This window comes from Sceloporus undulatus, chromosome 5 (assembly GCF_019175285.1).
Source record: "Sceloporus undulatus isolate JIND9_A2432 ecotype Alabama chromosome 5, SceUnd_v1.1, whole genome shotgun sequence".
In the NCBI taxonomy this organism is placed as follows: domain Eukaryota; kingdom Metazoa; phylum Chordata; class Lepidosauria; order Squamata; family Phrynosomatidae; genus Sceloporus; species Sceloporus undulatus.
The window spans coordinates 32258897-32268387 of NC_056526.1; positions in this window are offsets into that span (position 1 = coordinate 32258897).

The following is a 9491-nucleotide window of genomic DNA, read 5'->3' on the forward strand; positions in this document are numbered from 1 at the left end:
TTGAGAACTGTTCAGAACAGTTCTCAAAAATTTCCCCCTCTGGAACAGATTAAGAACGGAAGAGAGGGGGAACGGAACAAATGAGGGACGGATGCGTGCGGTAAAATCCGTCCCCCACTCGTTCCTCACTCGGCCCTGCTCCTTCCGTTCCGTGCTCAGAACGCACGGAAGGAACGCAGTGTGATAAACTTCTCAGTGTAGTATAGTGATTTGGGTGTTGGGCTAGAACACCATGAGACTTTAAATTTATATTCAGCCATGGAAAGGCAGTGGATAACCCTGTGCAAATTACATTCTCATAGTCTAAAAGAAAGGCAATAGCAAGCCTCCTTTCAATTAATCTTGCCCCCCAAAATCCTAGAATTGGGTTAACCTGAAGGCACATAACAGCAGCAACAACAACAACAATAAGGAAAGGAAGCTTGTAAGCTTCAGGTTCTCACCTCCCAACTAAAATTTGGATTAGAAAAAAACACCCAGATTGGGGGAAATGGAGAGAAAGAATGAGAGACCAAAATGGTAGGGCACAGATCTAACCTATGGATGGATGGTCTGGAATGAAGTCACCAGCCAACCAAAGTTGCCACATGCTGCTTGTGTTTCCTCCTGCCCATTCCCCTTGTTCCTGCCATGGAAAGTGGAGGAGGTAAAAATGAAGAGCATGGCAGTGGTAGTGCACTTGCATGAAGCTCAAGGAAAAGAAGAGGGGGAACATACTGCTTAGCTATTGTTTTGGATGCCTACTGAAGCAAAGGAAGTATGGAAAGGGGAACTAGGGAAAGTGCTTCACAATTTTCTTCATTCTAATACACACGTAGGCTGGTTATAAACCGGCACTTGGGATGTCCGCAGGACGTCCCATTTTAAAATGCGTCTAATATGGACTCTGTCCGTACAATATGGCGCCGGCCGTTCCACATGGCTGGTGCCATCTTTACGTATCGGACGCTGTGCGTCCGAATGTGTCACGGCGCCTGTGACGTCTCGAATGCACCCCTGGCGCCTCGCAACGTCACAGAGGCACCGCAGAAAGAAGCTCCATTTTGGAACTTCTTTTTAGCTCCGTAAGGGAGCCGCGCGGTGTGGCTGCGACGGCTCCCTTATGGAGCAAATGGCAGTGGCGGCAGACCGCCTCAAAGCGGCGGTCTATAACCCGCATTAGAAACACATACACTCACTACTTTTGCAGTGTAATTGTAATGTTTTAGTTACTTTTATTGACACAGCGTTTTGATCTCAACAAACTATGGAGAGATGCTTTGAATCATATGGAGAGAGCCTCTTAAATAAGTTGCCATCTGTCTAAAGGGTTAAACAGACCAGTATAAAATGGTGGCATCGGGGAGGAGTGGGGGCATGGCCATGGGACACTGCACGCCCCAACTTTGCTCCAATACCGGCATCACGCCACCCACCCAACTGCTGCACAGTGGATCGTGTCACGCCACTTCTTTGGTGCAGTGTTTGGACACACCATGCCAAAGAAACCTGGGAAAGCTACCACCGTCATGACAAGAGCACCCTTTTTCCACTCTAAAAAGGAGCAGCATTTTGCTGGTTCTTTTTGGTGCGGCAAAGTGCTGGATCAGGCCTGTGGCATGTGGTTGCTGTAGGTCAATCCAGCGCTGAAAGGGACAGTGTCAAGCTGCTGCTTCGGGGCAAACTGTTTTACCCCTATGAAAGGAGTTACTGTTACAAATGCAAAAATGACAGCAACATAATAACTCAGGTGTCAAGAAATAAGGAATCCCACACTCTTATTACAGAAAATTTGTAATGCCAAGGTAAATCAGGGAAATGTCAGTTAAGCTGAGTCTAAGAAAATGTATGGCTCCGCTACTAAAAGAACAACCCTCTGACTACTAACCCTGGTTTTCCAATTGGATTGATAGGGCCACATTCAAAAAGCAATATTGAGGAAGGAACATCTACAATTTAAAATATGCAGGCAACACCATACTACTTGCAGAAAGCAGAAAAGACTTCGAACAATTACTGAAGAAATTAAAGGAAGGCAGTTTAAAGGCAGGTTTACAACTGAAAATTAAGGGGGAAAAAATAATGACCACAGATTATTTACATAACTTTAAAGCACTGAAATAGCTCAAAATTTTCCATACCTTAGTCAATACTCAGAATGGAAACTGCAGTCAAGAAATCAGAAGACTAAGGTGTTTATCACACTATACCAGGGGTAGGCAACTTTTTTGAGTCGGGGACCGGGTTGCTGTCCCTCAGACAACTGGGGGGCCGAAGCCAAAAAATAAATAATTATTTTTTTAAAAAAAAAATTAAATAAATAAATAAACCGGGACAAATGCAGGACAAAAATTTCAAATGGAGGACATTTTTTAAAAATGGAGGACATGCGAAAAAAATTGTTAATATAAATGCATGTTTCTGAGGCTTCTATAGACAATTGCCCTCCTTGCCCGCCGCTTTCCCCTTGCCTGCCGCCTGCCCCCCCTTGCCCGCCTCCTCCTGATAGGCCAAAGGCCCCACGCCCTCACGTGAGAGGCCAAAGGCTCCGGCGGCAATCGGCGGCAGGACCGGGCGGGGGCCGGTCCCAAGGCCTTGCCGGGCCGCATACGGCCCACGAGCCGCAGGTTGCCTACCCCTGCACTATACTCTTATAGTGCTACTATTCCACTTTAACTGCTCTAGCTGCCTCCTGTTGCATTCTGGGATTTGCAGTTTTAAGGAGGGGTATTTACTCTGCCTGAGAATTCTAAATACCCCTCCTTAAAACTGCAAATCCCAGAATGCAACAGGAGGCAGCTAGAGCAGTTAAAGTGGAATAGTAGCACTATAAGAGTATAGTGTGATAAACACCTAAGACTTGGAAGGGGAGCTATGAAAGAACTAAACAAGAACCTGAAGTGTCAAGATACTGAATATTAAAGTTAGGCTAGTCTATGCCATTATATTGACAGTTTCTATGTATAGTTGTGATAGCAGAACATTGAAGAAAGCTGATAGTAAGAAAATCAACTCATTTGAAATGTGGTGCTGGAAATTCAAGACAAGCTATGCAAAACTCTGCTTTGCTGTTAAGTCTCAAAGCACCTTGTGTTTCAAATCTACTTATGAAAGCACAATGCCACAATTGCCTTGTGGGGACACATGGGACTTCAGTGCATCAAAGTAACCCTATCTGGGCTGTACAGATGCTCAGCTAGAGTTTCCTGAGAAGGCTGTGGAAGTTAGAGAAATGCTAATACAAAGACTTTAATCTATTATGACTCAAAAAACCCTATGATTGTTGAAACCTGTGATTGGAACAGGAGATTACAAAAGCAATTCTCTTTTTAAATTGGTTACCATTATAGCCAAAAGAAAGCTGAAAATCAACTATATGCTTAAAAATGCATTTACTCTAAAAGTTTATTTACGGTGTGTTGCTGCCTAAGAACACATTACTCAGAGTAATGGGGAGCCAAAGCAACTCTCATTTTTTTGTAATACTCAAGGAAAGGTCTTGTTACCATAGCTGCTAGGACCCCAAAGTAGCTTTAGGTGTGTGATATTCCTGTGAGACAAAGCCAAAAGTTACAGATGGCACTGTTTTTGTTGGCTATGCAATCTAATCTAAGGTGAATCCAGAAGAGATTGACTTTGGAGACTAACCAGGCTCTGAAGAATGGAAGAATTGCTTGGAGAAGGAAATCTGCCAGAGAATGAACTATGTTCTTACTTCATGAATGGCATCACAAAGATTTCAAGGGAAAGGACCATGTCTCCTTAACAGATCCCTTTGTAACTGAATGCCCTCAGAAAATCAGACTGGCTGAGATAGATGATATAAGGCACTTGCTGGCCAATTTCATTATCTCTGAGTCAGGTAACCCATACTTTATCATTAGCGAAAAAAAGAGTATCAGAATAAATGAAGTAACTAAATAAGTAAAATTAGACTTTGTACCTCCTATGTCCCAAGTACAAGATGTTTTGGATTACCACACAGAAAGTACATGATTTTCAGAGTTTGTACTATCAAATTCTCCTTACATTTGATGACAAAGAGAATATAATTTCTATGTTGTTTGGAGGTGCTTCAAGGTTTTTCAGGAGCTGATTTCCAGCAGAGATGGGGGGGGGGGGGAATTGAAAATATTTGGAAAACTGTCAAACCCCCCTTTTTCTCTTCTTTCTTTTCTTTTCTTTTTTTAAGTGTGGAGAAGCACAGCCAAGAAGAATCTGGACTGACAAGAATACTTGCCCTTTGAGGCTTATTCTCTACAAAATTTGCATATGGTTGTTTTGCACAGAAAGCAACATTTTCTGCACAGGAAACAACACTTTGAGCATGGGCAATAATTTTTCAATGCAGAAATGTCAATTTCTGTCCAGAAAATAGTTTTCTGCACAGAAAATGCTACAATGGGGGATTTATTTTTCATATGCACATGGTTAATTTGCATAGAAAATGGCATTTTCTGCATACCTCATCCTATGGATTCCTAGGATTTGGAGTTTAGCAAAGTGCATTTAGAATTCTCAGCCAGAGAGCTCCAGTGTCTCACTGAACTACAAACCTTGGATTCCACAAGGTTAGCCATGGCTGTTAAAGTGGAATCATAAATATAACTGTGTAGTGTGAAAGAGTCACCTTGGGTCCCATACAGGAAGGGAGATAGGATATAAACTGAATAAATAAAAACAAAATACGAGTTATCAAAAAAAAAATCCTTAGTCAATTATTCCACTTCTCACATATAGAACCAGTTGTTTTATCATTGAAAAGTGTTCTAGGAGAAATTTAGAAATTTTACCATATAAATGAAGAATTCTTCAAGCATAGCCTTCTCCCTCAGTAAATACGTAAGTGGAGCCATCCTATGAGGATGGAGGGAGAAGTCACCATATTATAAATGCTGGTAAAACCTCAGAACAAGCTTTTTGTGATAAAAAATATAGAAATCTGCAAAACTAGAAGCAGAAGTGTCATTGCTGAATGCTAGAGCAGGTTTCTCGCCTGCAGGAAAGCCAATGTTCAATCCCTGCCTTTTCCAATTAAATAACTAGCTAGCAGGTAATGGAGAAACTATCTGATCAAGACCAGATATTGCTGCTACAACTCAGAGTAGTGGATTTGATGGACCAAAGATCTGCCTCAGTATCAGACAGGATCAATAAGAAGGAGACAGTGGTGGTGCTTTGTTTATTACCTAGCAGTTAATTTCTAAAATGAGAGGTGCAGAGGAGTGCTAGGCTGGAACGTGGGACTTTTGCCTGGAAAGCTCTCCCACCTTATTGCTAGAGTAGCACTTAGGAGTGGTTACATATTGGAAAGAGAAATGCACCCTAAACTTCTTAGCCACACTTCTGTGATGATTAGCATTATTTTGGCATAATCCACAGTCCAGTCTCAGCAAAATTGCTCCCAATCAATCCAAGACAGTTCAGGGAATATGGATTACGTTTTGTTGGATGGGATTGATTCCCTGGATTCACCCTGAGCCTGGAAGCTCCTGCTGTGTACAGGAGCACATTTGCACAGTTAAAACTTTTGCATCAGCTGCATCCTTTTCTAGAGGTGTCTGATCTGGCCATGGTGACACATGTTTTAGTTGCTTCTCTTTCTGTTTTTAGGCACCATACATGGTGCTGGTTATGACCTATAAAGCCCTCTATGGCTTAGCTCTGGCTTCTAAAGAACCATATTCTCCCATACAAACCAGTCCAGGCTTTGAGACCTGCAGGAGAGGCCCTTCTTCCTGTGCCATTGCCCTCACAGTCATATCCAGTGGGGATGTGGGAGAGCGCCTTCTCAGGGGCAGCTGAAAGTCTCTTTCTAGACTGGCTTCTGTCATGGTGTTCATCTGACAGCAGGTAAGGACTTGTGTGCTTCTTTTCACAGGCCTTTGGGAACTAATTGCTTATGGGGGAAGGGTTTCTAGTAGTTTGTTGTATTGTCTTTCCTTCTTGCTTTTTATTTCTCTTCATAGTTAAATTATATTTTAATTTCTTGTAAAAAATTTTTACTAATGTGAACTTTTCTATTGATGTGAGCTGTTTTAATTTTTGTAAGCCACTTTGAATCCTAGGTCTGAGATAAAATGGAATACACATGTGAGTGTGCACACACACGCACACAAAACCAAGCAAACAATGGCCAAGATCCTGTGTGGTTGCATGCATTGTAAGAGTCCCACGTGTGGATCTCCACTACAGCACCCCTGTCACCAACCCCAGCACTCTGTGATACACCTTTCCCATGGGTGTTTCATCGTTGGTGAAGGGGGAATCAGACAAGTATCTAACTGTGGACCTTATCACATGTGGGGGGGGGAGGGTGTTGCAGCTCAGATCCACAGTCACTCCTGTTCTAGCAACACGAAGCGTGATGTTTTTTCACACCAGATCCAGAGTCACTCCTGTCTAGCAATGCGAATTCATGTTAAAACATGATGTTTTACCACACCTGGTTGCCTTTCTGCTTCCCTTCCGAATCGAGGGGGAAGCGGAGTCAGTTCTATTCCAAGAAAGTCACGTGATGCGGATTCAAGCAAAGCGGAATGAGTGCACATTGTATTACCACAGCGGAGGGTTCAACGATTTGAATCGGCACCCTTGGGCATGCTCAGTGAGGCTCTGGACACTGTCCTCCTTCCCTCCCCCCTCCTTAGCTGTCATCTTTCATCGGGGTGAAGAAGCAGTCAGGGGATGATGGAATAGGTTGCTGGGGCCAGGATTGGGATGCAGGACAAGGCAGAGGATGATGGGATGGGTCGCTAGGGCCGGGATTAAGATGCAGAGGATGATGGGGATGATGGGATGGGTGGCAGGGTGGCACAGAGGGCGAGATGGGGTGAAAGAAGAGGAGGGGAATGACAGAGCAGGACGCAGGGGGCCAAGAGGGGTGACATCGGAGTGGTTTTCCACACCAGACCAATTCAAAGTGAAATCGAAGTGAGCTTGAATGCGGATTCTGTGAATTCCCTTTTTTCTGAATTCATCAAAATGAGGAGTCACTTTGGAATCACTGCGGAAGCCCCACAGAAGGTGCTCCCATAGAAAGGAATTGCGTCTGATAACACATTCACGTTATGACGTGAATGCACATCGTTGGACCTACAGTCACGTCAGAACTGACCTGCAAAAGCTCTAATAATCTCCGTGTGATAAACCTCTATATTCCCATAGTCACATGTTCCCATAACCAGACAGAGACATATCTTTTGCCAAGGTCCACTGGAGTCCTCTGAAGGGAAGATAGCCAGATGTTCCTCTCACATCCTTCACTCTCCACCAGCAATGGAATGGTCATTTGAGGAGGCTATCAAAGCAACACAATGAGTTCAGGTGGGGCAGAGAGGCGGATTTGGTTGTTGTGGAGGAAGGAAGGGAATACCAACCTCTTGAATGGCCTATACAGGCAAAGTCCTTCAGAGATGCGCCAAAATTGGATGATAAATGGTTTGATGAAGTCTGTATGTTGCACTTGCAATCATCTTGTACACTGGCTTAGTGGTTCTCTTGGGACAGATGTTAACAAAGATTTGCAATTGCTGCTCCGGTTCTTCTCTCTCCCTCTCTCCCTCCCTCTGTCCCTCTCTCCTCTTTGTCTCTGTGCAATGTAAGCAAATGTTCTTTCATCTCCCCTGAACTAAGTGGCAGCAGTGCTATGGCAACTAAGAAATTTCCCATCTGTCAGTGATTACTGAGTCTCAGCAGCTGTCAACTGCAAGGATGCTGGCTTCTATGTTTTTGCTACATGGTATGTAAAAGGAGGAGGGAGACATTTTAAGCCCCAGCTAGAAACAATCCTGCAGTGTAATGCCACTATTCCAAAAAAGCTATGTGCCATTTTTGAAAAGAAAAAGAAATAGCCCTGCCCCTCTGTCTTTGCAATAGTTCAATAGGCTTTTCTCTGTAGTCCCGTTCTGCTCAATGGTAGCCCAGCTTTTGCTCTATATGTAATTTTATCTATTCCTCTTTTAATTGTTATTATCTTAGAATGTACGCCTTGGGCAGGCTTTTATATACTGTTTAATTTTACTGACTTTGTACAGCGCTGTGTATAATTACAGCGCTTTAGAAATAAAGTTTAATAATAATAATAATAATAATAAGTTCTAGAGCAAAGCAGGGATAGAACCCTACATTATCTTCCTTTGATTCCAGTACTGTAAGCTATTCTTTTCAAGTACAGTTAGTATTTGAACCAAGGAATCTACTTTAGTATTGTCCAGTCTGACAACCAGCATTCCTTATAAAGACTCAAACCTTTTCTAGCAATGCGGTCTTGGATCCTTTCACACTACCCAATTGCAGTGCTATAATTTCACTTTAACTGCCATTGCCACATCCTGTGGAATCTTGCCATTTGTAATTCACAGAAAGATATTTAGAAGGCTTAGCCAGAGAGCTTTAGCATCTCAGCAAACTGCAAACCCCAGGATTCCATGGGGTTCAGCCATGGTAGTTAAAGTGGAATCATAGTACTGTAACTATACAGTGTGAAAAGCCCTGTAGATACAAGAAAAGTCCTGTAGATACAAAGAAACATCTTTACCTGCCGCTGGAAGGATAACAGGGATGGAGCCATCCTGGCCTCCCTAGGGAGGGAGTTCCAGAGCTTGGGAGCAGACACTGAAAAGGCCCTTTCTCCTGTTCCCACCAAACGCACCTGAAAGGGTAGTGGGACAGGGAGAAAGGCCTCTCCTGATTATCTCAAGATTCTTGAGGGCTCATACAGGGAGATACTGTCCTTCAAATAGCTTGGACCCAAGCCGTATAGGGCTTTATAGGTCAAAACCAGCACCTTGAATTGTGCCCGGAAACAGGTTGGCAGCCAATAAAGCTGTTGCAACAAGGGAATTGTATGCTCCCTCTAGCTAGCTCCAGTTAACAGCCTGGCTGCAGCTCTTTAGACCAGCTGAAATTTCTGAGCACTTTTCAAAGGCAGCCCCACATAGAGCACTTTATAGTAATCCAAATGGGATGTAACCAAGGCATGTACCACTGTGGCTAGGTCTGACTTCTCCAGGAATGGGCACAGTTAGCACACAAATTTTAGCTGTGCAAAGGCACTCCTAGTCACCACTGATACTTGGGATTCCAGGCTCAGTGCTGAATCCAGAAGTACCCCCAAACTACAAACTTGAGTTTTCAGGGGAAGTATAACCCCATCTAACACAGGCTGAATCCCTAATCCCAGATCTGCTTTCGACTGACTAGGAGCAACTCTGTTTTGTCCAGATTAAGTTTCAATTTGTTTGCCCTCATCCAGTCCATTACAGCAACCAGACACTGGTTTAGGACAGAAACAGCTTCCTTGGAATTAGGTGGAAATGAGTGATAGAGCTGGGTATCATCTGCATACAGGTGACACCTTACTCCAAAACTCCAGATGACCTCTCCCAATGGTTTTATGTAGATGTTAAAAAGCATAGGGGACAGGACTGAGCCCTGAAGGACCCCACAGGCCAATGACCAAGGAGTTGAATAGGTATCCCCCAGCACCACCTTCTCAGAGCATGCCTCCA